The sequence below is a fragment of the Mastomys coucha genome, unplaced genomic scaffold, assembly GCF_008632895.1.
Source record: "Mastomys coucha isolate ucsf_1 unplaced genomic scaffold, UCSF_Mcou_1 pScaffold3, whole genome shotgun sequence".
In the NCBI taxonomy this organism is placed as follows: Eukaryota; Metazoa; Chordata; class Mammalia; order Rodentia; family Muridae; genus Mastomys; species Mastomys coucha.
This window is the reverse complement of record NW_022196909.1, coordinates 65,623,520-65,630,977: the sequence shown is the minus strand read 5'-3', so window position 1 is coordinate 65,630,977 and position 7,458 is coordinate 65,623,520. Positions and strand designations below refer to the sequence as shown.

Here is a 7,458-nt window from a genome sequence, read left to right as displayed (position 1 = left end):
TAAAAGGCTTTTGTATGTTTTAGAGAGACTTTGAATGTTTTAAAGAAAGTGAAAATTTAAAGTGTTTGAGTTTTAAAACAAGATGGCACTTATAAACGTATTGACATATTTTATATTATGATTTAATATCAATGTACAGTCTTAGGAACAATTGAGAAAGGAAAGATTGTAGCTTAAGAATATTTGTGTGTCTAGCTGGCAAAGGGTCAGTGGTGCTGGCTAGATTGTTTTGTCAGTTTGACAAGCTAGAGTCATCGGAGAGGATCCAACCTCAACTGAGAAAATGCTTCCATGAGATCTGCCTGTAAGCAAACCTGTGGGCTTTTCCTGGTTACCCTGGGGAGGTTATCTTGGAGTCTATTAAGAAAACTAACTCTGCAAGGCGTTCGAAGCAAGCAGGCAAGAAGCTTGCTTTGTTTGACTGTTTGATTGTTTGGAGGCAGAGTCTTACTATGTAGACTTGGCTGGCCTCAAACTCCTCTATTTAGATCAAGTTGGCTTAGAACCCCCCAGAGATCAGCCTGCCTCTGCCTCCTGAGAGCAGGGATTAAAAATGTGAGCCACACAACTCAGCTTGATCATTGTGTTGACCATAACTGTAGCAACCGTAAATCAGTGAACAGCAACCGTAAAGCAGTGAGCAGCAACCGTAAAGCAGTGAGCAGCAATCTTAAATCAGTGAGCAGCAACCGTAAATCAGTGAGCAGCAACCATAAATCAGTGAGCAGCAACCGCAAGTCAGTGAGCAGCAACCGCAAATCAATGAGCAGCAACCGTAAATCAGTGAGCAGCAACCGTAAGTCAGTGAGCAGCAATCTTAAATCAATGAGCAGCAACCATAAATCAGTGAGCAGCAACCGCAAATCAATGAGCAGCAACCGTAAATCAGTGAGCAGCAACCATAAGTCAGTGAGCAGCAACCGTAAGTCAGTGAGCAGCAACCGTAAAGCAGTGAGCAGCAACCGTAAAGCAGTGAGCTGTTGTTGCAGCTGTCTGTCACCTTCTCTGTCATCATTGTTTCCTGAGAACAAGGTCAGAATTTTGCTTTTTTTTTTTTTTTTTTTTAACAAATCCACTCTTAATTTATTTATTCCCTGTCTGGGACAGGTACAGCATCACACAAATTCTGTGTTCAGCAGCCTTTGCAGGAAGGCTGCTTCTGAGTTTGGCACAAACCATCCCACTGTTTCCGTGGGCCTGAGTGACTTTTCCCCAGATCACTCTGGTTTCGTTTGGTTTGCCTCCAGGAGTCACTGTATTGTTTTTTGCTTTGTACACATAAGCACATCTCTTGCCTAAGTAGAACTCTGTTTCATCTCGGGCATAAAAGCCTTCAATTTTAAGAAGAGCCGTGTGCTCTCTTTGGTTCCTGAAACCTCGCTAATAGCCAGCAAAAATGGCCTTGCACCACAGCCTTCCAGACATACTTGATTTTCTTTTAGAAGTCCTGTTCCTAGCAGGCCTCCACGGGTGCCAAGATGGCAGAATGAGTGCCTTTTTTTTCCCAAAAGGCATCATTCTATCCCGTGTTTACTTAGTGGTAGGCCATGTTTCTTAAGGACTACATGACTCAGGTCTTACTAGGGAGACAGCTTTGCCCAGCATGGACCCTGCAGTCCAGCCAGGTTCCAAATCCTGACTGCATCACAGCCTTCCTAGATGAGCTGGGATAATTACTGAACCTCTTGTTTATAATGAGAGAAGAGCAGCGACTTATATTACTTATGGGATGTCGTCGTCTGTACTTGTTCCAGGAGTGATGATGGTGAAAGCCTCAAATACTGTCCTGGTTTTCAGAATCCAACTATGAAGGAGCCTGTCTTCAAGGCAAATTACAATAATAGCCAACACCTCTGATCTTCTAGACACTTTTTTTTTTCAAACTAGCACCATCAATGCTTGACTTCTTTAGTCAGGCTAGAGCAAGGATATTCCAGGGTCTTCAGGTATGGCCTGCTTCCACTCACTCTCCTGGCATCAAGAGAGATGCCTCTGTGTACCCTCTGTGAGTACCCTCTGTGCCACTTAGCTGTGCAAGGCAACAAGCCATTCTGGGATAGCAAACAAATGCCCCCAATGTTCTCCTGTCTAAAGCCAAGCCAGAGGCAAATGCTCTAGGCACTTCTCTTCACTCCCTGAGCTGTCGTTCTAACCACAGTCCCTCAGTGTCCTAGACCCTTGACTATGTCTTCATCTCTCATGCCTAGACGCAGGTCTACTGGTATTCAGCCTGTCTGTTTAAGAGTACACTGTAGCTCATATTCATTTTCACTGTTTTGGTTTTTTTGTTGTTGTTTTGTTTTTTGTTGTTGTTTTGTTTTTTGTTTTTTGTTTTTTTTTGAGGAAAGAAATCCACAAAAATATTATCCTTAGGACATAACAGGAGCATAATATATACAATTTCTTCATCCTCTGACCTTCCTTCCAAGATGTTTGCCAGCAGAGGCTCCTAAGAGATGCTTGACAAATAATTTCTATTGTCCTGGAGTCCAAGGGACGCAGCCATTTGCTTTATGTTGATAGGAAAAGAGAATGAAAAAAGGGTAGAATAAGCCAGGCGGTGGTGGCTCATGCCTTTAATCCCAGCACTTGGGAGGCAGAGGCAGGTGGATTTCTGAGTTCGAGGCCAGCCTGGTCTACAGAGTGAGTTCCAGGACAGCCAGGGCTACACAGAGAAACCCTGTCTCAAAATATCAAAAACAAAAAAACAGAAAGGGATAGAATATATCCAGCCATGGTTGTCTGATCCAAATAATGCCTTTATGCAAAGTTAGAACAAAACACTTCCTCTATGCATACATAGCCTATTCCAGGGGATCCACTCAATAAGCAGAATATAGCCTGGATTTCAGGGCACCACAGCAATCTGCTTCATATCTCATATAGTATGCTGGTCCACACAGCTCTAGAACACTGCATAAATTATACCTACATGCTGAGAATGCCTACCTCTCAGTTGAGTGAGGGCTGCCAATTGACCCCAGCAGGCCATGCCAGTGCTGACATTCCTTCTGAAAATTTTTCAGCCCAAGGCAACACTGTCCTGAAAGAAATGGTTTTCAGAAGATCTGCAGGGAACTTGGTACAATGACTGCTTTCTAAATGTCAGTGTTTCCACAATGACAAAAATAGTATCAAGCTTAGTTTACATAGTTAAGGAGGAAAATAAAACATTATATACAGAGGTTTAATACCACATCCAGAATTCAGAAATATAATTATCTATTTTGTTATAGTTTTTAAGCTTGAACAAATCTGTTTGACTTATGCTACCACACACACCACATAGTCCTTCAGCTAATGAATTAGTCTTCTTGAGCCTCGATCTTATCTTCTATTGAGCTCCTCATTGAGTGGTAAGGATTGACTGGAATCAATCTATGATTGATCCAATCCATCAATTGGATCTTTATCAATACCATGGTCCAGTTATATTCACAATGTCTGTACAATATCTTGTTACTCTTTTTGATGACTTATTACTCAGGTAGGCAAACCCAGGCAGTCTAAGTATAGGAAAGGTAGGAAGAAGATGCCCAGTGCTCCTCTTACACATTTGAGATCTAGAAACAAAACATTTCTTAGTTTTATTCTCATTTATACATGGAAATCATTGATTGATACAAAATGGGATAAGTTAATACAATTTTGTTCTTTGATAGTGTTATAATTTCTTTTAAATGGAACAAAGTCCTAATGGATTATAATGAAATTTACTTATATGTTACATATTCTTTATAAATGAATTAGATATATATGGTTATGCAGTGTATACCATGTGCCTTCTTTCTGAAAGTATCCAAGGCAACTAACATTTTACAATATCTGATAGATATAACTGTTCACAACTCTTCCATTTTGGAAGAAAATAAGCTATAATAATCCACAAATACTAACGTGTTCTAAGGGTATAATAAAATTTAAATTATCCTAGCTGGAATTTAGATTAACTATGATTTTGAACTAAAATGTCAAGCATTGAGAGTCTAGAGAACAGAAGTAGAGTTAATAATCAAAAAAGAGCAATAAGGAAAATTTCCCAGAGCTAAAGGAATGTACTGGCATGGAGAATGAAAACAGTTACCAGGCAGAATGAAAATACAGCATGCCCATCCCTAGAGGCTCTCAGGGAACTTGGAAGAACTTGCTTGAGGTGGAAACTCAAAGTCTCCAGGAAGGAACCAGGAAGGAGGTTTGTGTAGAAGAGGGCCACCAAGCAATAACAAATTTAATATGTGGGATTCTGTTGGTTATTCATTTGTTTATTGTTAAAGTTTTACAGGACAGTTGTTTTGAATTAGGATTAAATGGAATGGTAAAGTAGATATTGGTACATGTAAGAATTCAGGCCTGCTAGCAGTTTTACTTTCCTCTTGTTGATACAAAAATCTCTTACGTCAAGAGGAATAAGAGAAAGTTTACTCTGGATTCAAATATGAACAACCACAGTATGGGAACACAGACTTAAGTTACCTCAAATTCCATGTTTCATGGAGTTTTCACAGAAAGTGAACAAAGAAAACCATAAAGCAAGGTACTTTTCAAATACATTGGTGGAAACATTAAGTAGATGGTTATGGCAAAATGGAGAAGTCTCACCTGTCAGCCTCAGGTGCTGTCTGGCATTAGGTTTTTGTTTACTAGAAACTGGGTTTTAAGTTAATACATTCTAAGAGGCTTTTACCTGTTAGTCCAAGGATGCAGAGAATAAGCCCAAGATAAGTTATAACTAAGCTCTACAATTGCAACATTCCAGCCTCCCCACATCTGGTCCTGCAACATTCCCACCTCTCCACATCATGAAGTTTTAATCAATCAATCCACGTTTGCAGACGTAGCTTCTTTCCAGTCTCTTCACTCTGTTCATTCCCGAGAACTTCTTACACATATATACTTCACCACTTAGAAAAGTAGGATTAATCTTCTAGATGGATTGATAAGGAAATGAGGAGTGATAATGCCTTCTTCAAAAAATGCCAAATACCAACCTAAAAGATAAAATACTTAGAAGAAATGTAATTATTAACAAGTAAGATAGTAAAATAAATTATCTGTACAATTCAAAAGGAATGTAAGGAAAGTACAGGGTAAGATTAACCATACAGAAACCAGATTGTGTTAGTGAAAGCAAAACAGAGTTCTGTTGAAAGCATTGAAGCAGGCTGGAGAGATGGCTCTGTGGCTAAGAGAATGCACTGCTCTTACAGGGGACCCTAGTCTGGTTCCCAGCACACATGTAAAGCAAGTCCCAACTGCCTATAACCCTAGCACTAGGTGATCCAATGTCTCGATCTTCTTGGGGCACCTTTATTCATGTGCACGCATACACACACACACACACACACACACACACACACACACACAATTAAAAATAAATCTTTTAAAACAGTGAAGTAATTCTGTCTTCAATAAATCTGATCGTGTATAAGTTAAAGAAAATCCTAGAATATAATACAAAATAAGAATTGTAGAGCCGGGTGGTGGTAGCACATGCCTTTAATCCCAGCGTTTGGGAGGCAGAGGCAGGTGGATTTCTGAGTTCAAGGCCAGCCTGGTCTATAGAGTGAGTACCAGGACAGCCAGGACAGAGAAACCCTGTCTTGGGGAAAAAAAAAAATGTAGAACTAAAGATACAGAAGATGAATTGGGTTGTTTGTTAAATTATAACAGGTAACTTTGTAAGTTGAAACTTTGAACAAAGTTTTCTCCAGATGACAAAGAATTACCAGATCTAGTAATTTAGAATTCCTGTGTACTATCTGTGGATTATATAGGTCAAAAGTCTGGCACAGGTGGCCGTGGGAGAACACCCTGGAGTCAGGAGCTCCAGGGAGTCTGTCTCCTTACGCATCTGCAATAGTGGCAGAATTCAACTCCTGGAACTACAGGATATAGGTCTCATTCCCTTGCCTGCTGCCAACCTGTGAGTGTTCCTGGCTTCTGAAAGGTGTCTTATCTCTAGGTCCTCTCTAGTTTTTCAGTACACGGAGTGCCAGGTCAAGGCCACTTAAGCTCCTACTTCTTATTTTCTTCAGATATACCCAAGAAACTGTGAAGCCTCTGAGGTGCTCCTCTCCCTTCTTCATCTACTTTTAGGACTCATGTGGTTAGACTGCCCAGATGCGGCAGCCCTAAATAATATCCTTTCCAGGAAACCCTAACCCTAATCAGACCTGCAACATCAGTGATAGGTCCTGGGAGTAAAGGGAATAGACATTATTCTGAGCGCCATATGCATGGCATGTTTTCTTGTTTAAGGAAGGATATAACCCTCAGGCAGAAATACAAAGTCTTAATAAAGGAACAGAAAAAGCAAAGCCATTGTAATAGCACCTTTAAAAAGCCAGAGCCATCTACTGGACTGAGTACAGGGTCCCCAATGAAGGAGCTAGAGAAAGGACCCAAGGAGCTGAGGGTTTGAAGCCCCTTAGGATGAACAACAATATGAACTAACTAGTACCCTCAGAGCTCCCAGGGACTAAACCACCAACCAAAGAGCACACCTGGTGGGACTCGTGGCTCTAACTGCATATGTAGCAGAGGATGGCCAAGTCAGTCATCAATGGGAGGGAGCCCTGTGAAGGTCTTATGCCCCAGTGTAGGAGAATGCCAGAGCTAGGAAGCAGGAGAGGGTAGGTCAGTGGGGGGGCACGACAGACAGGGTTTTGTTTTGGTTTTGGTTTTTTTTTTTTTCGGAGGGGGAACTGGGAAAGGATATATCATATGACATGTAAATAAGGAAAATATCTAATAAAAATAAATTAATTAATTAAAAGTCATTCCCCAGCTGGGCATGCCTTCGATCCCAGCACTCAGGAATCAGAAAAGGCAGTCAGCATGGTCTACATAGTGAGTTCTAAAACAGCCAAGGCTGTATCCCTGTCTGGAAAAAGCAACAACAATAAAAGAAAGAAGGTACTCCCACAAAGGTCTCAAGAGGTAGGCGATACAAACTTTGATGGTACAGATAAATTCTATTATATAAATTTACCAAAGGTAGATCCTTTTCTTTCTTTTTCTTTTTTCTTTTTTTAATTTTCTTTTGTGATAGGCTCCAAATAAAATACTCTTAAATTTATCTTCTGTTTGGTGGGCTTTTAAAATTATATTCAGTCAAAGTTGATCAAGCATCCCAATTGTTTGCACTATGTCTTCCAGCCTTTCCAAAGCCATAAAAACTGCTTAAGTAGTAGAAGAGCAATGAGCAATTCATGAAGGAAAATGGGAAACTGAGCCTTCATAGTAAATACATAAACTATGTCCCATATTCATCTACAGCTAGGCAACATCTTCCTAAGCAGGACATGAGGATGGAAACTGTACAAATGAAACATACACACACAACACATATACTCATTTATGTGCCTCTCTCTCTCTCCCTCCCTCCCTATCTCTCCCTCCCTCTCTCTCTCTCTCTCTCTTTCTCTCTTTCTCTCCCTCCCTCCCTCCCTACATGCC

The 7,458-nt window shown here is 40.6% G+C and overlaps 1 protein-coding gene and 1 pseudogene across 7 annotated transcripts in view; one reads left to right on the top strand and one right to left on the bottom strand.

Moving 5' to 3' along the window:
* Positions 1-7,458, top strand: part of Tbc1d5 (TBC1 domain family member 5) — a 518,011-nt gene that overhangs the window by 447,032 nt on the left and 63,521 nt on the right. The gene's annotated exons all lie outside the window — the stretch shown is intronic.
* Positions 1,046-1,534, bottom strand: LOC116075301 (annotated as a pseudogene).